Source organism: Tamandua tetradactyla, chromosome 3, assembly GCF_023851605.1.
Source record: "Tamandua tetradactyla isolate mTamTet1 chromosome 3, mTamTet1.pri, whole genome shotgun sequence".
NCBI lineage: Eukaryota > Metazoa > Chordata > Mammalia > Pilosa > Myrmecophagidae > Tamandua > Tamandua tetradactyla.
This window is the reverse complement of record NC_135329.1, coordinates 202459960-202484827: the sequence shown is the minus strand read 5'-3', so window position 1 is coordinate 202484827 and position 24868 is coordinate 202459960. Positions and strand designations below refer to the sequence as shown.

At 39.0% G+C, this 24868-nt stretch overlaps 1 long non-coding RNA gene across 1 annotated transcript; it reads right to left on the bottom strand.

Moving 5' to 3' along the window:
• Window positions 1-655: 655 nt before the first annotated feature.
• On the bottom strand, window positions 656-23884 carry LOC143676600 (uncharacterized). Its single transcript, XR_013172213.1, has 4 exons — window positions 23770-23884; window positions 14911-15073; window positions 3353-3485; window positions 656-1020 (listed from the first exon to the last, which is right to left on the bottom strand). It is a non-coding gene; the product is annotated as an uncharacterized LOC143676600 (long non-coding RNA).
• Between the last annotated feature and the right edge of the window lie 984 nt (window positions 23885-24868).

Genomic DNA, 24868 nt, shown 5'->3' with positions numbered 1-24868 from the left:
AGTGACACATCTGTGGTCACATTACTAATCTGCAGAGCAGTGACTTGACTTCCTTGGTTCTCTTTCTGCTTTTCAAGTATTTGAAAACATTTTTGTTCTGTGCATTAAAAAACACTAGCACACCAACTGGCTTGTGTCATTAATTTGCTTAGCAAACTTGTGTCTCAAGTAAGCGCAAAAGTAAAACTAGGCCCAACTTGTAAATTTCACCCTGCAAAGTAACAGGGCCTTATGACATTTATTTGCATTCTTCATCTTTGTGTCCATTCATATAAAAAATCGTTTTCTCTTTTCTTGTCATTTTTCTTAATAAGTACACCTATTTTCATCAAAGCATGGTAAAATTGACTTTATTTGAGGAACACATAGAAACAGTAAATGAAATGGCAAAAGCCCCATTTAACCCAAATTCTTGGGTTTTCAATCATTAAGTTTTACATATTTCCTCTTGTGAACCCTTTTAAATCAGAACTTTGAACATTTTCTGTTAGGGATCCCAATGATTAAAAGTGACCAAGACTGACAAGAAGAAAAATGTGGGCGAAGGGGATGCCGTGAACATGACCTGAATTGGGGAATTGCACAGTTCTGGAATTCCCCGTGTTTTAGTTTGTAAAAGCTGCCAGAATGCAATATATCAGAAACAGAATGGCTTTTAAAAAAGGGAATTTATTAACTTGCAAGTTGTTCTAGTTTGCTAGCCTGCTCTGTAGGCTGCCCGTTTCAGGGTTTCTGAAGGGCTTATAACATAGTAGCTATTAACAAGGGCCACAGGAAATCATATTAGTAACTAGTTGTTTCCCCAACACACACAGAACACCCACATGCACACACACACAACTTGTCTCCATGGTTGTTCTGCACTCTAATCTTACAGGAGCATGTTCTTGGCATCTGCCGTGCAGGAGCCTGTCCACTCTCTCCATGGAAGTTGGTCCAAAGCTCCAAATCTCAAGGACCATAGTCTTCTAATTGTAAATGTGAGATAAGAAATGGTATTGCTGGAGTTCTTCACTGCTCCTGAAAAAAATAAAATAATCCATAAAGCATAAATCAGTAAAATTAGTCTAAATTTGTGTTTAAAAATAGCATAAGTAGAAGAGAATTAGATAAATATGCATATTCATATTTACCCAATTTTGTTAAAATATATATATATGCATATATACATATAAATATGACATGGCCACATGTACAAGGTGGGATTATGGATGCTTTTTATTCCCTCTTTCCTGGTAATTTTTACAATGATCATATCTCCATTTTTGTAATGAGAAAGAAAACAATAAAATATAAAAACACAAAAATCTTTGGATGAGAACCCCTCTCACATGTTGGAAAGCCAATGCACCACTCTATGTTCTGTAGCCCAGGGAATAGCAAACTATGGAATGGGGGCTTCAAATCTAGCCCCCATTTGGTAACTAAAGGCTTATTGGAACACAGCCATGTGCAGTCATTTGTGTATTGCCTAATGCATTTCAACAGCAAAGTTGAATGGTGTGACAGACTGGATGGCCCACGAAGTAAAGTACGTAACTATCTAGCCCTTTATAGAAAATGTCTGCCCCTCTATAGATGTTTTCCAAGAGGGAAGCAAAGTCCCTCATGTGGAATTTCTTGAATTCTCTGGGAAGTGAAAGTGGATTCTGGAACTCTGCAACCAGAGTTACAGTGCTGTTGCACAAAGTTTAGTATCAATTCTGAATCCCCATGCTGTCGTTTGCTGAAATGCCAAAAGGTCTTCTTTAAAACGGTTTTATCTTCAAATCCTAGAAAACTGTCCTATAGTCAGTAATACTGAACAGAGAGTAGAGCCGGGGCGATGCTATTTTTGGTATCTCAGTTTTTCTAGATAAAACAAAACAACACAATACAGAAAAACAGAAGGAAATCAGTTAGGGAATGTGCTAGTTGTGAATCGTTATGTACCCCAGAAAAACCATGGTTTCTTTCCGGTCCTGTCCTGTAGGGGCAGACCTATTGCTTAGGATGGAAACTTTGATTGGATTGTTCCCATGGAGATGTGACACACCAAATTGTGGGTATGATTTTTGATTAGATGTAGATGTATTCCACCCACTCAGGGTGGGTCTTGATTAGTTTACTGGAGTCCTTTAAAGGCTAAACAATTTTGAAGGAAGCTCAAAGCTTAGATGCATGGAGAATAGTTGCTTCAGAGCTTGACGGAGATGCTGACATTTGGAGATGCTTGGAGCACTGATAGAGAAAACAGATACCTAAACACACACATTTGGAGAGGCAGAGCCCAGCAGACACCACCATGCACTTTCCCATGAGGTACCAAGCAAGCCAGAAACCAGAGTTGTGTCCCAGAGGAGTTAAGTGAAAGCCCACAGATGCTAGAGAAGAAGCCACTGGCATTAGAAGCTGGAAGCAAGTTGTTCTAGTTTGCTAGCTACCAGGATGTAATATACCAGAAATGGAATGGCTTTTAAAAAGAGAAATTTAATAAGTTGCTAGTTTACAGTTATAAGGCTAAGAAAATGTCCCAATTAAAGCAAGTCTATAAAAATGTCCAAGCTAAGGCATCCAGGGAAAGACACCTTGGTTCAAGAAGGCTGATAACATTCAGTGTTTCTCTCTCAGCTAGAAGGTATATGGCCAACATGGCGGTATTTGCTATCTTTTTCTCTAGGCCTCTTATTTCGATAACTCCCCAGGAAGCATTTTCCTTCTTCATCTCCAAAGGTCACTGGCTGGTGGACTCTATGGTCCTCTCATCCTCCTGTCATGGTTCTGCAGTTCTCTCCTCATTCTCAAAAGGAACTCTCTCCAAAATGTCTCCTCTTTTATAGGATTCCAGTAAACTAATCAAGACCCACATAGAGTGGGTAGAGACACATCTGCATCTAATCAAGTTCAATACCCACAATTGACTGAGTCACATCTCCATGGAGGTAACCTAATCAAGTTTCCAACCTATAGTACTGAATAGGGATTAGAAGATACCGTTGGCCCCACAAGATTGATTAGAATGAAAACATGGCTTTTCTAGGGTGCATAAATCCTTTCAAACCCACCCACCAAGGGAACAAAGACCAAAGATGCCAGCCACATCATTCCCATGTGACAGACATCAGTCTTCCATGAATCAAGGTATCTTTCTCTGGATGCCTCCTTAGTTTGGCCATTTTTATAGCCTGAGAACTGGAAACTTTAACTTAATAAATTCTCTTTTTAAAAGCTGTTCCATTCCTGGTATGTTGTGTTCTGGCAGCATTAAGAAACCAAAACGGGATTGTCTTTTTTTTAAAAAACCAAAAGTTGGCTTCCTCAAGGGAGGCCAAAGGAAGCTCAAAGTAGATTGTGGAATCCAGAAGAGTAGGACCTCAGCTAATAGTGGGGATGATAAGCAGGCATTCTTTTACATTCTTCTTTCCTAATGCAATCAACTACAGGGCTGAAACTGGAGATCAGAGTTAGGAGAGTGAATTCTGGTCAGGGAAACTTTGCCTTGTGACCTACAAGACAAAAATAAAATGTTTGAGGATTAGTGGACTTTTAAATAAAATGAACCATTGTGCTAAAATTGAGTCATTAGATAAAATAGGAAGGTGATTACTTGGTATTTTTTATCAGAAAATTCAATATTTATGTATTCTTCCCCCACATTCTCAGTATTTATTGAGGAACTATTATTATGTGCTTGGTATGACAGAGACTCTGAGCTTCCGTATTAGTTCTGGAAGTGATCTCAGATCTCAACTGGTTTGGGTCACTTGTTTTAGAGATGAGGAAATTGGTTTTCAGTTTCACCCCCATTTAAATTCATTTAAAATAAATGTGTATTTATACCAGTTTGATTACAGTGTATTTCAAAAGGGCTTTAACATCCTCCTCCCAGCAAGGTTTGGGGTGTTCTCATGAATTCAAATTGGGCACAGATTTGGGAAGTCATGTCCTGGAGGGGTTGCTGAAGTCAGTCTGGCTAGCCAACTGAGTAGAGAGAGGGAGGCAGGTACAGAGCCAAGATGAGACAACAAAAAGTTGCAGAGAATCAGAGCAGACAGGTGGGAGAAGCTCCAGAGGAAAGGATTCTCCAGGACAAGATTCCCAAAGCAGACTTTCCAAGGGACCAGAAAGCATCACAGAATCACAAAGGGTTATTGCTGGACAAAACCCTTTATTTATCATCTGGTGCAAAGCCTTATCCTCAGGAAGTGTCAAAAACTTGAGGTCATCAGTATCTTATCCATGACTTCAGAACCCTATCCTGGATCAGCTCTAGTGAGAACCCAAGTAATAGCCACAGCTCACATTTATCAAGCATTAGCTCTGTGCCCATCACTGGTTATCAAATAGCACATCTGCACCCCATACAACTCTTTATCACAAAGGGTTATAAATGTTACTAAACCATTTTACAGAGAGAAAAACAGAGGTCTAGAATATACCTTGTTCAAGATCACTCTGTTGGTGAATGTAGACTGGGATTCAAACCCAGTTCTGTCTAACTTGGAGCTTTTATTTTAAAGTTTCCACCATGAAAATATATAGAAACTACAGCATGTCAAACCCCAACCAACAGTAGTTCTGAAAATCCTAGGGAATGCTCTAGGCTCTAGATTCTAAGTCTCTATAAAAGTTTTTCTTAGTAAGTTTATTTTTCCCTGAAGATTGAGAGGAAGAACAAATGTGAGGGAGGAGGATTAACTGAGATATTAAGAGGGAACAAATGACTGTGACTGCTGACTCATTATATAGATATTTCATTTTAGTGTCTAGTGTTTTAGAACAGCCAGAAGGAAACTCCTGAAGTTGTTGAACTGTAATTCAGAAGCCCTGGTCTTTCATGATGATTATAAATCTATGTAACAAAAGAAAAGTTGGTTGTCTGCATCTGTGAGGGTCTACCTCTGGATGTTTTGTTCTGATCCTCTAATATATATATACCCATCTGATGTATAGTTGTGCCGGTCTGAATCTGTGGTGGACCTCAGAAAAGCCATGCTGTTTGATCCTCATTCAATATTGCTGGGTGGGAGCATTTTGATTGTTTCCATGAAGATGTGACCCACCCAATTGTGGGTGGTAACTTTTGATTAGATGATTTCCATGGAGATGTGTCTCCACCCACTGAAGGTGGAGCTGCTTACTGGAATCCTTTAAAAGAGGAAACATTTTGGAGAGAGTCCCTCTTTGGTAGAGCCATGAGAAAGCCAGCAGACACCGCCATGCTCGCCATGTGCCCTTCCAGCTGAGAGAGAAACGTTGAACGTCGTCGGCCTTCTTGAACCAAGGTATCTTTCCCCAGATGCCTTAAATTGGACATTTCTATAGACTTGTTTTAATTGGGACATTTTCTTGGCCTTTGAACCACAAACTAGCAACTTATTAAATTCCCCTTGTTAAAAGTCATTCCATTTCTGGTATGTTGCATTCTGGCAGCTAGCAAACTAGAACAATATTTCTGAAAATACTACACTGTCTTAGTTAACTTATTTCTATTATAAGCCTTAAAATTGGGTAGAGTCCAATACTAGTGGTCAATAAGAGGATGGGGAAAGAGGTATGGGATGTTTGGGGTTTTCTTTTTTCTTCTTTCTTTTTCTGGAGTAATGCAAATGTTCTAAAAATGATCAAGGTGATGAATGCACAACTGTGTGATGATACTGTGAACCATTAATTGTATACTTTAGACAGACTATATGGTGTATGAATTTATCTCTATAAAATTATATTTAATACAATAATCTATATACAGAAACTGACAAATAAATCCACATCCATTGAAATCTTGAGATATACATTTGTGGCACTGGTTAGAAAAGGCATATGGGGGTATACTATATAGAAAAGGCGTACTATATACAATGCATACATACATGAACACACAATTCAAGGAAGAAATGTTAACAATATGCCTAAAACAGCCAACTTTTTTTTTTACATTAGCCCTATGTTTCTGATTTAAATTCAAATTGTTCATTTACTTTTATACCCTCCTCTAATTACTGCTACACACCAACTATTCCACTTAACAGGGTCACATGCCCCATATGTGAAAAAAAATGTTGAGTTCTGAATCTGCTTTACTTCATCAGTTGGAAAATATAAAAAGTTTGACTGAGCTAAACAATCTTCTTCCTGAATAGAGTCACCCTACTATTTGTGTTTGCTGAAATGTTTGACAGATGAGAATCTGATGGGACTATTTCTTTTAATGACTGTGTGAAAACTTTAGTTCTCATCCTTGCCTTGAAACTGGCTAACTTCAAGCAAAGCACCTCTCCACTCTGGCCCTCCACTTCCCTGTTTATAAAATATATGGGTTATCTGATCCTAACCTGGAGTTCAGAAATGTGCGAACCCTCTAAAATTCAATGCAATAGCTTTCAAGGATGTGTCTGAGTGCACTTTTCTTTTTTTAACTCTTGGGGAGAAGGACTGTGATTTTCAGTGGATTCCCAAAAGGTTCTATGACCTCAAGAAGGTGAGGTGACTGCACCAGATGAGTTCTTAGACTCTAAAGATTTCCTTATTTTAATGATTCTCTAGCAAATGTTATAGAATTAGGGACTGGCCCAGAGTGAAAAAAAATTTAGGTCAGCACAGTTTGTCCCTACCTCCTCTCAAATCTACACATTGGTTGAAGGTGGGGATGGCAACCCCTTGCCAAATCCCAGACTTTTTCTGGAATGTAAAAAACACTTCTGATAAACCAATCATTAACCCACAGATATATATCTACATATCCACTCCCACAACATTTGCCTCAAAAAAAGAAAACCTTCCCTTGAGGGAAGAAACTAGCACAAAGGAACTCATTGCAAATGGAGGGATTTTTGGTCTCAATGGAGGGAGTTTTTTTCTAGATGTTTAATGGTAGAGTTAAGGCAGATTTTTCACTTTATAGGCCCTAAACTTTGAAAATGAGTATGGTGCAGTGGTTCCCTACCTCATATATAATTAAAAATTTACTTTGAAAATGACATAAAACTTGCATGTCTGTGCAATAAAATAACCCTTTTTTAGATTTTTTGAAAAATGTTCATTTTTGATAAGTTAGAAAAGAAATTCTTTTCTCCTCCTCCCCCTCCCCCCAGGGGGTAGGATCCATACTTGGCTGCTTTGGACCCTAAAGTCTTCCTGGGTCCAAAACCCTTCCCCTCACATCTCTGGAGTCATCCTTTGCAAGTGACCCTCTATCACACCTTTGCATGATGTTGGTACCGACCCCGTGCTATGATTAAACTTGTTTAGTTCTGATGGCAGAAAAAGAACTAAAGCAGGAAAAGTACTAAAGAATTTCCTTCTGGCTGATAAACAAGTCCTACTTCAATTGCTGCTAGTGGGAAATCTATTTTTACTTTCCAATGCTCTAGCCATGGGGTTGATCTTCATGACACACAAAGGAAACCTTGGCCAAGAATTTAAAAACAGCATTTCTCTTTGGAGATTATAAACTCAAAATATCTCCCATAAGAGGCTACATTATTGTATTTCATGTAAGAAGATTATATCCCATTCATGTTCCATAAAAATGTTGAGCCCCCAATGAAACCATAATCAACTTTCAGAATATTTCCACCAAAGGTGATCATACAATTGAAACTTGTCATTTAATTTCTTCTTTATGGTGGTCATGGAGAATTGAGTTTTATTCTTTTTTTTTCCAGGCCAACTTGGAAATCCCATTTACTAACTGAGACTGTAGGAAAATTGTTTAACTTCTTAGAGCCATAGTCTCACCAACTCTAATGTGGCAGTGATAATGTTTACTTTGCCACACTTTGGTAAGCTATATGTAAAGCGTTTAGAATAGTGATTTGCTACTGGATTGAGACATTCCTAATAATTTAAATTCTAAATATCTTCACAATTTTTAGAGAAAATCTCTGCCTTCATGCCAATATGCTTTGTGCTCCTCTTTATAAACGTGAAGTTTAGAAAGGCTTTGACATGAGGAGAAGTTCTGCACATATAGGTCTCGTCTTATCCTTCTGGTGAAAAATGTCTGTGTTCAAGGGAAGGTAGAAGGAAGCCACAGATGTCACCTTGTGATCGTGGCACTGCTTCTCAGAAAGGCTCACACAGCTTTCTGAGTACAAAACTGGCCTCAACAAGGAAACTTGACATAAAGAATCACACACAAGTCAGCTAGTTCTACCCTTAACTTAGATGATTGAATTACTTTCCTCAAAATATGACCACCAACAAGACTCTCTTGTCCAATCCAGCCTCACCAGCCTCCAAGCTGGATCCAAATATGGTCCTAGAGCTTCACATTTTCTTCTCATCCAAATGCTGCTGCTATGTCCTGTACCATCAGCATCCTTTCCATCACCCATCAGCAAGCATCTAGGCACAATTTGGCTCCTGCAGTTGGCTGGCTTCAGTTGAATTCTTTTTATATGTAAGACCAAAATTAATAAAGAAAATATTCAGACAAGGCTGTTATTTGTCCATTTGTTGTCTAGGTTCCCCCACCACATGGGGAAGGTGTACAGAGGGGCAATGCCACACTAGCCTCAGTCACCCTGACTGCTGAGAAGTGCCCTCAAGGCCACAAAGGAGCTAGTGCCAGGCCATGCTGAGCAGGCCCTTCCCTGAGGCCCCCTCCTCCTAGCTTGTTTCTTACCATCTTTCTTTTTGCCTCCATTTTTGGACTAAGCCTACCTTTTACAACACTATTTCTAGTTCTTGTGTGGGAAACACTGACTTGGTTCTCTCATCATTTCTTCGTCCTTTTACCAAGGATGTGTGATTATTTTTCTGCTTGTGCATTCAAGGGCGTTGAGAACACTGTGTGCTTAGGTTTAACCCCTTCCATTTCCCTGAGGTGCTTTGTTCAATTGCACATGAACTTTTAATTCTTTCCAGCCTTCTGTGTTTTGTCCAGACTACAGCTTTTCTGGAGCTTGGCCTGCCTTCTTGTTTATGGGGAAGCTTATTGCTTCACAGTAAGACCATCTGACAGTTGTTATCTGCGACCTGAGAGACAGAACTGCCAGAGATGTGAGCCAGAAGGAGCGAGGAGTACTTCTCTCAGGACCTCCCAGCATCCCAGCCCCCACCACCATCTGGGACCACCCGAGCAAAGAGGCCAAGGCGACGCCAAATGTTCACAGGAGGTTGGGAAAATTCTCCACCCACAAAGGCTGGCCTCTGTCTCTACTAGATTCCCTGGCAAGGCAGAGAACTATCAGATTCATCTCTCCCTCCCTCCTTCCATTGTGAATCAAGTTTTCAAGGAGGTTCCTTGTCGCATTGAGAAGAATATCCACACTCTTCATCTCTTTAGGCTATCCTCTAGCATACCTTCCTTTGCTCAAGCTGCTGCCAGTTCATTCTCCCCTCAGGGACTTCACATTTAACTGTCCACTCCTGCCAGCATGCTCTGGCTTCTCAAATTCTGGTAGGTGTTTCCTTCCTCTGTTCTCAGCAATGAAGTCGCCTTCCTGAAGAAGTCTCTGCTTATCACACACCCCTATCTCCTACCCAGTGCCTCCCTCCCTCTCTATTGCATATCTTGTTTCAGTTTCTTGACAGCACCATTTTCATCTGCAATTATCTCTGGGTTTGTTTACTTGTTTATTTTCTGTCTTCACCCCTAAAACCCTCTGTCTTTTTCTCTATGTGGCTCCCGGTGCCTGGCACATGGTTTCTTCCTAAATAAAAATCTGTTGAATGAATGAATAAATAAATGCTTTAGTAGAGGACATAAGAAATAATAATGTCATCATCAATAATCATAATGACTGCTGGAATTTTGTAAATCTTTGCATTTTTACCAGGCCCTGCATTTTACATATATTATCTCCTATCCTCGAAACAACCCTGGGAGAGAGTATTATTTTTATTTTTACCATGAGAAAAACAGAGGCTCTCCAGAGTTGGGATTTTCTCAGGACCACCCACCTAGCGAGGGATGGACCTGGGATCCTTCCTCAGACGGCTCTCAAGTTAGGAGTCTTTCTTTTCTCTTGACCATGATGTCCACACAAACAACCATAATATAAGACAGAAGAGATAAGCCCTGGAGTGGTACAGATAAAACGCCATGGGAATTCCAAGGAGGAAAAAGTGGCCTTGGGACAAGGAAAGGATTTGTGAAGACGATTTTATTTTTCTGGACTTTGGTAGTAAGAGATAGGAAGATGGAAGTAAAACACGAAATCCTAGGCATGTTGAGGGAAAATACCTGAAAGCTACCATGATATGTGTATGTATGCAGATGTGTGTGTAATATAGTAGAAGGTAAAAAAGGACCGAAAGGCAAGTTTATATTCTATTCAGAGAATGTTAGTAATTATAGTAGGGAGTATTTCCTTCTTTTATCCAGTTCTAAGTTCAATTCTTGTTTAAAGAAAATAGTTTACATCTGTATCTATTAGAGTAAGAGATTCATATAAACATCTGTAATCCCACATTTTTGTTCAAGCAAACCTCACAATTTATCTACAACACATGTATTTTCCTATCGAGTCACATTTTATTTCAGATGTAGTCTAAATGGTCCCAGACCCATCTAGCCTGGGGACTCAATTGTCACCACTTTACTGCTTCAACCCAAGTTTTAGGGACTCAGTGTCCCCATCTGCTCAAGCAGAACTTATGTTCCCTGCCGTCTCTGCCCAGATTCTCCTTGAGTTTTCAGGGGGCATGTTCAGAGGTGCTCACAGACAAGTCCTTCCTGCTTGGCTCGCTGCCTTCCTGCTGGGCACCCTCTCTCTGCCGCTGTCAGACTCTGTTCTCTGGGAACAGGCTCCCCTTCTCTGACTGAGAAGTTGAAGAGCCCCCAAGTACCTCACGGCCCTGGAGCTGCTCACTGTGGATCTAAAGGGACAGACGCCTCCTTTCTCCTGAGGCCTGAGACCTGAAGGGGTGGCATGGGGACCAGAATCTAGAGCAGGGCAAAAAGACTGGCAGGCATAACTGATTAATCAAAATTAATATCAAGATATTGTTATGGAACTGAATGCAAATGTTATGGACCCTGATGATGTAACTGCGATAGTAGTAGTATGACATAAAGGAGTCAGTGTTAAATAAGCTGATTTTCTGACCTTTCAGAGTGAAGAGACAGCACATGCAATTTATAGCTGATAAACTAAGTAAAACAAGTTAGTATATATTTAAAGTGCAAAAATAAATAGCACATCCTAAAATTGATTGAAAGGAGAGAAGAGAAATGAGTAGGGAGGAAATAGGATTAGAACAACTTTGATCTACTGGTAGCCTTCATAGCTACAACTATGTCATGGTTCTAAGAGTACCAGGTAGAAACAGGGTCTATCAGCTGTGAGCAGAATGCATCAGCCTCGGAACATACCACCAACATGCCTAAAGCAAAAATTTCAATATGCAAAATATATGCAGAAATATTTTATAAGAAGAGACACGTAATGCATTCTCCTGCCCCATGACAAATCAAGTAAAAAAAAAAAGTAAGAAAACATAAATAACACAATTAACAAGAGAGCTCTAATTGATATATGCCAAATTCTGTTCAATGAACACAGAACGTACCTTTCCCCCAACTATGCATGGGACAGTGAGAAAAAAAGAGACCATATATTAGGACACAAACAAAACTGAGTGAAATCTAAAATGCGGAATACATACAAAGAATACACTCTGATAATAATGCTTAAGTAGAAGTAAACAATGACAAAAGCACTGTTACCCGAAAAGTGTTTTTTTTAAGTCTCTTAAGTCACTTGTGAGTAAAAAATGAATCCAACACCAAAACTGCAGAGTATCTACGAAATAGTGAAAGGAAAACTCTACATGGCAGCGCATACGTTATAAAACTATAAATTCCATTCTTCTATTAATATATAAGAAAAACAAAAATAAGTTACTAGAGAGATCCAAAATGAACCAAGGGAAAGCAGAAGGAAGAAAGTACAAAAAGAAGATATAAATTAGTTGATGAGAAAAAGAGTGGAATTAAAAAAATAATTCCAAGATCAGTCCTTTTGGGAAAAAAAGAAGCGAAAACCCATTAGCTAATGTAGGTTAAAAAAGTACAGAAAAATAAAAACTAATAGTAGGAAAATAACCACAGAAATAGAAGGAACTGAAAGACTTCTGGGGAATTACTTGGTTCAACTCCATGAATATAACTTTGAGAACTTGGTTGCAATGAATAATTTTTCTAGGATAACAAGTTATGAAAACCGACTCCAGAATAGAGAGGAAATGGAAACATTAGGAAATAATAACAAAAAGAGTTTAAAATTTATATATTTGGAAACTAAGCAGCACATTACTAAATAATTCTGGACTTAAAAAAAAGAAAACCATAAAAAAAACATAAAAATATTTAGTAATAAGTGGTATAAAATGCTATAATTCAAAATTTGTGGGACAGCACAAATACTTGTACTCAAATGTTCATAGAAGATTTAGTTAAAGCTCCAAATTGGAGACAAATCAAAGGCCCATCAGCAAGTGAATGGATAAACAAATTGCGGAATATTTGTACAAAAGGAACAAAAAGAATGAATTGCTGATGCATATAACAACATGGCTGAATCTCAGAAACATGCTAAGTGAAAAAAGCCAGACACAAAAGACAACATTCTCTATGATTCCATTTATAAAAAATTCTTTAAAAAAGCAAATATATTGGGCGGTGCAATGGTGACTCAGTGGCAGAATTCTTGCCTACTATTCCAGAGACCTGGGTTCGATTCCTGGAGCCTACCCATGCTGGGAAAAAAAAAAAAAAAGCAAATATATAATGGCAAAAAAAGCACATCAGTAGTTGTGTAGTTGCTTTGGGGCACATGGTGGGGAAAGAGTAACTGAAAAGTGGCCTAAGGGAACCTGCTGGGACAGAACAGAAGTGTTCTGTATCTTGACTGCATGTGCTTACTCAGGGATATGCATATGTTAAAACTCATCCACCTGTATGGTTAAAGTGGGTACATTATATCTCAATAACACTGATTTTTAAAAACTGTATGACAACAAGTCAGCATTTTGAAGGAATATTATAGTTTTAAGGATATTTATCTGGAAACAAGAAAGGTAAAAAATGCTAATCATTCATCTAATGAATGAACATGCTAATCATTCATCTCGAGGAGCTGGGAAAAGAGCAATAGAATATATCTGAACAAGCCAGAAGAAGGAAAATAGCAACACAATAATAGCGACCATTAACAAGAGTGAAATATGGTTCTTCGAAAATATTAATAAAATAAACACACCTGGGAAGACTGTTAAAGGAAAAATGAAAGTATAGAGAAGCATAAAATACATAGGCAAAAAAAAGGAGTATAGCTGTGCACATAGAAAAATTTTAAAGATTAAGTGTAGGAAGCATTTGTTTGCTAATAAAATCTGAAAGCCTAGATGAAATGCATACATATTTGGTAAAATATAAAATGCCAAAATTGGTGAAAGATGAGATAAAGAGTTTGAATAGATAAGCAAGAATTAAATATGATAGTAAAATGTATAATCCCATCCCCCCAAATAATGCTGACTCAGATGGTTTTACACGTAAGTTTTATAAAAATTTTAAGGAATTTCTGTCTTACAGAAGATTTTCAAAAAGAGCAAAGACAGCAAGTGAGCAAACGAAGCTTGCCGAACTAATTTATGAGGTTGATGTTATCATGATTCTGAAACCAAATGAAAATTATTAACACACGTAGGAAAATGATAGTCCCATTTCATTAAATAATATAAATGCAAAAGTCCTAAAAAATAGGACTATATGAAACCAATAAGGTATTTAAAAGAAAACACAAGATGACCAGAGTTTAGCCCATAGATGCAAGGTGGTTTACCAATAAAAAGTCAATAAATTAATAAACACAGAAGATGATTGGAGAAATGGAGAGACATCCATGTTTTTGGTTGGGACAAATTTACCTATAATTTCAATGCAACCCTAATCAAAATTACAATTGATTTTTTAAAAAGAAACCTGATAAACATACTCAATGTACATAGAGGAATAAAAGTCCAAAAATACTTAAGCTAATTTAAAAAAAAAAGAGAGTAGGAGCAGAACTTGTCCTACTGGGTATTATACTTTACAGGGTTAATAATAGAAGACAGATATTAATACAAACTCATATCAGCATGTCAATGACCAGAAAAAAGAGCTCCAGGCCCAAACCATGTATGCCTGGTCCTTAATAAAATTATATTTAAAGCTAAACCACACCTCTGATTATGGTGGTATTCAGAATACTTGCTCACCAACTATAGAAAAACACAACTGGATCCTTTCCTGATATTTCAGATAAGGTGGTCTTTACATAGATTTCACTAGATAACTAAATCTGAAAGAAAACAATTCTAAAATTGATAGACAAAAATTTAAAAGAATACCTTTGTTAATTACAGCAGACAATAGTTTTTAAAATAAAATCTCAAAAGCAAGAGCATAAGTCAAAAATCCAAGAAATTTGATTTCATCAAAATTGTCTATTCAAGCAAAGGTCATCATGGACAAAAGTGGACAGATCAGTGACAAATGAGAGAGGATATTTGCAATGTCTAAAACTAAGGATTAATATTTAGATTAATTGAGAAACTCTTGAAGACCAAGAAGAAAATTAGAGCAATTCCTTTAGAAAAAGTGACAAAGAAATATGGGTAGGCAAGACATAAATGATAACAGACCAAAAGCTAACCAGCATATGAAGAGAAATCAAAATTAAAATAACAAAGATATATAATCATCAGTAAGGGCTTATTTGACTGAAAACAACCAGAAACTTAAATCAGTGGGGTAGTGGAGAACAGACTGCTGGTAGGAGTGTAGATGCATTAACCATTCTGAAGTATAATATGGCACTTCCTGGCCAGATTAAATGCACACATACCCTATGATCTAGCAATTCCGCTGGGTACAGAACCCAAGTGAATTCTCTACATTTAAGTTCCTAAATGGCCAAGTATGAGGATATGAATTACCTAGTCACTCGTGGTGGCAGGAGGCTGAAGACGACTGGCGCCCATTATTGGAAGCCTGGAGAAGTAAAATCTGGTGGCTGGCCACCTTGGAGTTGATTGCTGTAGTTAGAAACATTGGTTTCCAAGTTTGCATAGTGACATGGATTGGTCTTAAAGCATGGTGCTTGAGGGAAGAGGAAAGAACTTGAATGAGGTATATAACACAATTCCACTTGTATAAATAAAAGAGTACATACAAAAACTCAATGCACAGTTTTCAAGGATATATTTTTAAAAAACTACATATTAAGCAAAATAGAATGGTTGCCTACATGTGGGGGAAAGGCATTAAGAGGGAATGTGGGGGGTAAAAAGGAATAAATACTTAAAAAAAAATAAACAAGAGGGGGCCTTGTTTGAATGAATGATAATGTGCCATGAATTTGAGGAGTTAAACCCAACCCTCTGTCCTTGAGATTTAAAAAGCAAAACAAAACTAAAACAGAGATAGGACAAATAATACACACAAAATAGAAAAGTTTGTGAAAGCAGAATCTTGGAAAACCCCAGCCACACTTGGTTTCACAGAGCTCTGTCAATACCCCAGTGTTACTGCCATTTCAGAACAGATGAAGGGAAAGCTTCTAAATGACTTTTATGAGGCCAGAACAATATCGACACCTGAATCCAATAAGGATAGCACAAAAATAAAGGGAAAAGCATTCTCATATGACCATGAAGCAATCACCCTCAATAAAATTCAAACAGCCTCCAATGATACATTAAAAGAATAATTCACCATGATAACACAGAGTTTACAACAGGAACATAAGGATGGTTTAAATAAACATAATTTAACAACTAAGCTGATGAAACTGTGAAGGTCTTTGGTCCCAAACTATGCTGAAAAGATAGATGATTAAATTTAATGTCCTTCTTTAGTTAATTAAAAAAGGCTTTTTAATAAGGTAGAAATGGATGAAATTTTGTTAACACACACACACACACACACACAACACATACATCAACACAGAAGTTGCCATTATGCCTGGTAGAGAAACACTAGAAGAAGTCTAGTAAAGAAGGAAAGATATCATGACCATTGTACTTGCTATTTAATATTACTTTATACCTAGCCAATGCAGATAGACAAGAGAAAGAAACTAGAGGATAAAAATTAGAAACAGAGGGTATGTTTTCTTCATAATTTTAAAATGCTTTGATTGCTTATCTGCAAAGCTCAAGGGATCAACTGGAAAATTATCAAAATAGTGAATATTCAAATGCAAGATACATTTGAAGAGTTAGTAAGTTTCATATATAAATTCAGCAACCAGTATGAAATTATGATGACAAGAAAGACACCATTCAAAATAGGTTCTAAAAAGATCAACTACCTAGGAGAAAATTTAACAGGTGATGTGCAAGTCAAGTTATAAGGAAAACATGTATTCTCTGAGGAATATAAAATAAAGACACACCAAGCTCTTGGTTGTGGAGGGAAATCTCATAATGTGCAAATCTTTCCTAAATTAATTTGTATATTTCACACCACCCCAACAAAAAGACCAATTAGATTGTTTTTATAAGTAGGAAATTTGATTCCTAAAGCTTAAATGGAGAAATTATGTGAGCAAAATGGCCAGGAAAATTCTTAAAAAAAATGAATAAAGGGAAAGAGGTTAACTTTAAAAAATATTCAAGCACATATATGTAAGTTTGGTTTTGAATGAGGTGGCATTTCAAATCAGTGGGGATTATATGGTTTATCCAATAAATGGTTTTGCACTTATCCAAGTGTCAAAAATGATGTTTGAATACACAGTGCTTTGGTGGGAATATAGAGCAGCAAACTCTTCTGTGTTTTGATAAAAGTGCCCTGTTGTGGGTGGGAGCAATTTGGCATGGGCTATAACAATTACAAATACATATGCCCTTTGATCCAGCAACTCTGTCTCAAGGATTTTACTCTATCTATATACTCATCCATGTGAGCATGTATGAGATTATTTACAGCATAATTTGCTTTTCATAGTGAAAAATGGAAACGCATATGGTCATCAGTAGGTACTAGTTGTATAAATTATAATCCTACAGAGAATGAAATATTCTGTCCCTTTAAGAGAGAGAATGAGGAGGCTATTTTGTCTAGGTACTGAACCATCCCCAAGATGCATTGCTAAGTGAAAAAACCCAAGATGCAGAAGTGTGTGTGTTGTAGGTTGTCCGTGTGTAGAAAAGGAGGAAAAAAAAAAGATAGGTTTGTTTTGTCTTATAGATATTGTTCTAGTTTGCTAGCTGCCGGAATGCAATATACCAGAAAGGGAAAAGCTTTTAAAAGGGGAATTTAATGAGTTGCTAGTTTACAGTTCTAAGGCTGAGAAAATGTCTCAATTAAAGCAAAGCTATAGAAATGTCCAATCTAAGGCATCCATCCAGGGAAAGATACCTTGGTTCAAGAAGGCCGATGAAGTTCAGGGTTTCTCTCTCAAGTGAGAAGGCACATGGCGAACACAGTCAGGGTTTTCCCTCGGCTGGAAGGGCACATGGCGGACATGGTGTCATCTTCTAGCTTTCTCTCCTGACTTCTGGTTTCATGAAGCTCCCCAGGAGGCGTTTTCCTTTTTCATCTCCAAAGGTCTCTGGCTGGTGGACTCTGCTTCATGGTGCTGCAGCATTCTCTGCTCTCTCTGAATCTCTCTCTTTCTCCAAAATGTTTCCTCTTTTATAGGACTCCAATAAATCCATCAAGACCCACCCAAATGGGTGGAGACATGTCATCCCCTAATCCAGTTTAACAACCACTCTTGACTAAGTCACATCATCCAGGGAGATGCTCTGATTACAGTTTCAAACATACAGTATTGAATAGGGATTATTCTACCTTTATGAAATGGAATTTTGATTAAAACATGACTTTTCTAGGGGGCATACTTCCTTTCAAACCAGCACAGATATGAATTTATAAAAAATATCTGGAAGGATAACAAGGAAGTAAAATGATGGTTACCAGCATGTGTGCATGCATGGGCACATGTGTGTGGGGAGGTGGGGTTGGACGTGGCTGGGTGAAGGAAGACGTTATAAAGTGTGCCTTCTAGTACTTCTGATTGATTGAATTAAATGGATGTGTTACCTATTGAGAAGGGGTACTTCCCCCGTTGAGCTAAGTCTAACCTCACTCAGCGATCAGGATCTGTGTCATCAGCAGCTAGAGTGGCAGTGTGGTCAGATGCCAGACATGCCCGTAAGAAAAGCAAGGTGATTTTGGTGCCAGGCAGACCCAGGGCTACATCTTGGCTGGAATGTTGTCTTGGGTTCCAACTGTGCAGTGCCCTTCTGGAAACAGAAGTTGGCAGGGATCAAGTGTGATCCCTGACAAGGAAGTTATATTCAGAGTATCCCAAAGGAGCTGGTCTCCAAAGAACCCATAAAAGCACCCACTTAGAGAAAGTGTCAGTTTGAAATATCTCTTAGTTCCAGAGGGCACAGGGACATTTTATGACAGTACTGAGCAAGTCAGAACTTTTTTGCCTTGTTACCTCTCCTGCCTTCTTGCTTGTATTTGCTAAGATTAGTCGTCGTAGTTTGCCAGGGCTGTTTAAACAATACAATGGACTGCTTGGCTTAAACAACAGGAATTTATTGTCTCACAGTTTTGGATGCTAAAAGTCCAAAATCAAGATGTTGGCAGGATTATGCTTTTTCTGAGGTCCAAAGTCTTCTGGTGGTGGCTGACCTGTAATTCCTAACTCATTCTCAGACTCTGTCACATGGCCATCTGTCTCCTTCTGTTTCTCCGTATTTCCTCTGCTTATATGGGCTCCAGGCATACCGGATTAAGGGCCATCCTGATTCAGTTAGGCCTCACTTTAAAGAATAACATCTTCAGTGATCCTGTTTACAAATGGGTCCACATTCACAGGAGTAGGGGTTAGTGCTTGAACATGACTTTGTGGGGGACATTATTGAAACTGTAACAACTGGCAGCAGAAATTGGTGAGTCCAGGAGGAAGGAAAGGGGAAGGAAAAAATGAGGACCATGCCAAGACTTAGGGAGGTTAAGGAGTTTCCTAAAGGTCGCAAAAGTGGTCAGTGGTGGTGCTGGGATTCTTTTGCAGAGCCCTTTACCATGCTTCTGTACTGAGCAGAAGCCAGGCATTGCAGTAGAGGTTAACATTTTTGATTCTTAGCATTTGATTGGGACCAATCTGAAAGCATGGCCATGACATAGTACAGAAGGAGAGCAGTTGAGTTAAGGGAGCTCATAGGAAAGGAGCTCAGCCTAGTGTTGACCTACAGAATCACTCTAATCCCCACAATTCCAGGAAGTGGTCATCTATGTAGAGGGTCTTTCCAACTTTCCAGCTCTGCCTTCTGGCAAGTGAAACACTTCTCTAAAGGTGAAAGAAAAGGATGAAGACCTAGCAAAGTAAATATCACAAAGTCAACAGCATGATGAGCCCCAAATGCATTTTCTTAACAGGTTTATGACTGTAGAAAATATTCACCGATAAGCACTTTCTCACCTATGGTAAAGGAAGAAACTGGTGCTGCATAAATTAATTTCTTTAACAAGTAATGATCAGCACTTTCTGCCAAGTGTCAGGATTTTAGAGACTTTGTAAGTTTATTTCAGGAGGCGCCTAAAGACAAACTGTATGTTGTGATAGTTCCTAAAACTTTATATCATTCATTAAAGTTTAAGTAAGGTATCCAGCAGTGTAAGCTCATACTTATACTTAGGTTAGATGAGAGGCTTTGAAATATGATACTTGGCTGATGTTTGCTTTATTATCTTAAGTCTTAACTATCACAAACATGAGTGCTAGAGTCCCAGCTGGCATTATTTTGGTTGTTCTCTTGAAAAACTCCCTGGAAAAAAATAGCCATCTCTATCTAGAGTTAGAAAGGATGCTGTTTGATGCATATTTTGATCTATAAAAGGAAAAAATAATTTTCATCATATTTATGGTCTAAAAAAAGAAGTACTATTTCTTGAGTATGTATCGCAGCGAAGTTTAAACTATTTTGACACCACAGACTAATGAAATCAGTTGGTAGAAGATTCAAATGTGCAATGACTGAATCCAGTCCTCTCATTTTGCAGCTGAAGACATTGAAGCACAGATATAAAGTGTCACAGGCGTGTTTGTCTAATTCCAAGACTATCCTACCTTCAACCACCGAACACCGCCAGATTTGAAATGCTCAGAATGCAGCCAGGCACCATTTATTGAATGTCTTGGATGATTTCTTCAATTTCCTCAAATTAGCTTCCTAACTAACACAGTATATTGGGTAATCCTAATGAATTGCCACAAATTTGGTGACTTAAAACACCACACATTATTCTCCTACAGTTCTGGAGGTCAGAAATCTGAAATCAGTTTCACTGGCCTGAAATCAAGTTCTCCACAAAGCTGTGCTCCCTCCAGAAGCTTTAGGGGAAAATCCGTTTCCTTTCCTTTTCTGGCTTCTAGAGTTTCACTCCTTGCATTCTTCGGCTCGTCGCCACATTTCTCTACCTTCAAAGCATAGTGTCATACTCCAGTCTTCACATTGTCTTCTTCTCTCTAGTCAAATTCCCCTCTGCCTCCTTCTTATTAGGACACTTGTGATTACATTTAGGACCTATCCTGATCATTCAAGATTCTTAACGTAATCACAACTACACAGTCTCCTTTTGCCGTATGAGGTCCCAGGTTCCAGGGGTTGGGATCTGGATATCTTTGGAGGCCATTATTCAGTCAATCACAGCCTGCAAAGTCAGTAATGGATGCATATAAGCCTCCTTTTTAAGCATATTATTCTACAGGCCAATTGAGTATATGCCCTGGGATTCCAGAGGGCCAAAGGAGCTCATCTACTTTCCAAAAGGCTTAATTTATATTCAAGGAGGACCTTGGGACCAGATTAGATTTTCATCCATGACAGCTATTACCAGTGCTTTATATCTAATCTGCACTAATTTTCTGAGTAGGCCATGTTTGCCTGAGTTTGTGCAGATATAGAGGTAAGGAATAGAAATATTATTCCTTTCTCCCCTCTTACAATCCTTTACTCCAATCCTAAGCCAAATCACTGCCCAGGAGCACTGAGTAGAACCCTATTGCGATACCTCCGGACCTCGGCAAAGCCTGGAAAGGTCTTGTGTGAGCCTGTGAGCTTGGCTGCTTTCCACTCCGCAATTGGAAGCCCCACCTGTGATACTGGTCAATGAATTTCTGCTCAGATTTCTCAGCATAAGCCTTTAGATTTAATTTATGAATGCATATGACCACCGGCTAGGAATGCTATCATGGAACCTGGTGAGGGGCCTATAGTTGAATACTGTGAATTCCAAATGATGTCGGAAGAAAAATCTGGCTTCGGGTTTAAGGACCTAGGCTCTGGAGTTGGAATACCTAGGTCTGAATCAGACTGTCTAATCCCGTCAGCCGGGAAACCCTTAGGATCCTCAACCCCTAGCTTCTAGTTCCTACGGCTCAAACAAGGTAATTTGAGTCAAATTCTCAGCACAGTGGGCAGGCCACAGTGGCTCACCAGGCAGAGCTCTAACCTGCCACACCAGAGACCCCGGGTTCATTTCCCGGTGCCTGCCCATGCAAAAAAAAAAAAAAAATTCTCAGCACAGTGGCTGACATCTCAAAGCACTCAGGTCATGGTAGCTATTGTGAAAACTGTTTCCAACATGGGGACTCCTAGGATGTTGATTGAATTAATTAATTGAACTGGCTGAATCAATTGGTTATACCATGAAGGCTATGCTGAATATCCATGTATGGGGAGAAATGAATAGCACCCCGAGTCCACTCCTTAGTCATGTTTACTGAAACTGTTTACTGAGGTGCTACAGGGGAAGACTGAGATGGATAAAATATGGAGCCAAACTTCTTGGAACTTAGCATCTGAAAGAGAGGATAAAATTCACTGTCAGAAATAAGCCAGCTAGAGCATGCATTAGGAATCCAAGGAAAGAAAAGGGGCTCTGGAGCTGGAGAAAGGAGGGACAGTTTCCTAGAGAATGGAGCACTCCAATGACTTGTAATCTCTGCATACTCCATTCTCTTGATCTTCTAGATTTGTTTTCTTTTGTGATTATTTGGTGTCCATTGATAGTTAAGAGTACTACGTGGACATGTGATTGGAAGATGTGTCTACATAGGCAGAGCTTGTTAACTAGTGGACCTTGCAGGACAATGTTCAGTATAGCACTAGCCAGGGCAGTTAGCTTTTCCAGGGAAATATCTTCCAAGCTCCTTCCTGGGCCAGACATGAGCAGGTGGAAGCTGGATACTGGAGCCCAGCAGGACAAGGAGACTGAGGCAGGTGTCTGGCCATTCTGTGTGCAGATTTCATTTAACCTTTCTGTGATGGCTAATTCTGTGTGTCAGCTTTGCTAGGCTATAGGACTCTGTGCTGGTTTGAGTCTGTTGTGTACCCCAGAAAACCCAAGTTCTTTAATCCTCATTCAATATTGCTGAGTTGGATCTTTTTATTGTTTCAATGGAGATGTGGGTAATAACTTTTGATTCGATGGTTTTTATGGAGATGTGTCTCCACCCATTCAAGGTGGGGTTGCTTACTGGAGTCCTTTAAGAGGAAACCATTTTGGAAAAAGCTCAGAACTAAAAGAGCCCACATAGCCAGAAGCCCCTGGAGATACAGAAGGAAAATACCAGTGGGGGAGCCTCATGAAACAAGAAGCTGGAAGAGAAACCTAGCAGATGTCTACCATGTGCCTTTCTCGCTGATGGATGTGTTCTTGACCTATTGGTATTTCTTGAGTCAAGGTGTCTTTCCCTGGATGCCTTAGTTTGGATGTTTTCATGGCCTTAGAACTGTAAACTTGCAATTTAATAAATTCCCTTTTTAAAAAACATTCCGTTTCTGGTATATTGCATTCTGGCAGCTTTAACAAACCAAAACATACCCAGTTATTTAAGCAGGCATTAATTTAGATGTTCTTGTGAAGATATTTTGTAGACATGACTAAAATCTACAATCAACTGACTTTAAGAAGATTACCCTTGATAATATGTATGGTTCTCATCCAATCAGTTGAAGGCCTTAGGAACAAAAACAGCTATTTCCCAGAGAAGAAATTCTGCCTCGAGACTGAAACTTCAGCTCCTGCTGAGTTTCCAACCTGCTGGCAGCCTCCGCTTATTTTCACACTTGCCAGTCCCCACAATCAATGGAACCAATTCCTAAAAATAATTTTCTTTTTATGTGCAAATACAACCATACATATATACATACACACACATATTGGTTCTGTTTCTGTGGGGAACCCTAATACACCTCCTAAATCCAGACAACTCCATAAACCAACCCTGCCTGGCCTAACAGCACATAGGACTACCTTCCAAGTAACTACCCTTTCATCTCCCCCTGGAAGGACAAGGAGCAGCTGCCAGGCTGGGTGAGCTGGGAGAGGGAATTTGATGGCCCAGCTATTCTTAATAAAGACTTTCAGAGGCACTAGCGTCTAAATGGAGTTTTCTCAGCATTCTCTGGCAAAAAAATTTTGTTTTCTTCTTGTTGGGTTCCCCTCCTTCAGAGTAATCTTAGCCACTTTGCAGGTGTCAATTTGCTATCTACCTTCTTATGTGGGGGTCACATTTCATTCTTTTCCATGTGAATATCCTTTATCACAACACCATTTTTGGGATGTCTTGTTATTTTTTGGAGTGCATAGGCTGGGAATCGAACTCAGGTCTCCAGAATGGCAGGCAAGAATTCTACCTACACACCCATCTCCCAAACTTTTTTCATATCTTCTTCTGCTATTCTCCCTTCTGCTGCTCAGTTTGTCTTTTCTTTTTATTAGTCATTTACTAATAGTGGGACAAATGATAGTGAGAATAATATTACCTCGGTGTTGGTTAGCTGATGGCTGGGGGTAAGTGGACGTACTGAGTCAGTCACACAGACACAGACACACAGCACACGACTCCGGAGACAACCCTCACGGTGAGTGGAAGGCACAGCTTTATCCAGGAAGTGCACAGGTTTATATAGGCTGGGAGCATGCAGGGACACCTGTCGGGCTGGGATTGGTCACCGTTGTTGCTAGGGCAGAGGGCAGATTTCTGGGATTGGTCACCGTTGTTGCTAGGGCGGAGGGCAGATTTCTGGGATTGGTCACCGTTGTTGCTAGGGCAGAGGGCAGATTTCTGGGATTGGTCACTGTTGTTGCTAGAGCAGAGGGTAGATTTCTAGGATTGGTCACCGTTGTTGCTAGGGTGGAGGGCAGATTTAAGGTCAGCCATTTTGTGTTGCCTTGCATCAGCCACGGCAGCCGTGTTGGCGATGTTTTATGGCTTCTCCAACATCTTGGGAGTCAGGAAGGAGTGGAGATAAGTATGCTCCGTTTCCATTGTGCAAAAAGTATGCATGTGACGAAAAATTTCATCTTAGTTTCATTTTGCACACTGAAGTATGAGAAGTGAATAAATGTAAGGGTAGCCTCACCAAAAATTTAGAAATTGATATTAAAGCTACAACAAGTATTTGAGTATGAACTGTAGAAGTTCTTTTTTTTACAGTGGTATTTAATGAGTGAGGAATTAATTTCTCATGAGTGAGGCAATGGGAGGAGAGCCAGTCTTCATGCCACTGGTGAAATGTAAATCCGTAGATTTTTCTGGAGGACAACTTGACATCAAATATTCACAGCCTGAAAAATATGCATAATAGGAATTTATCTAAAAGAAAAAAGAAAAAGACGGGCTAAAATATTATGTAGAAGGATATGCATCACAAAATTAGGTACAGGTTAGGCTCAGTAGAAATATGAGCACGATAATAGTTGCATAAATTAGAGGATATCCAGAAGACAGCGCTCCATGCAGCCATTAAAAATCACATTTTAAAAGAATATTTAATGACATTGCCAAATGTTCATGATATCACTTAAAATTTAAAAGGCAGCTTATAAAACAGTTTCTTCATAACAATCCCCAAATAAAAC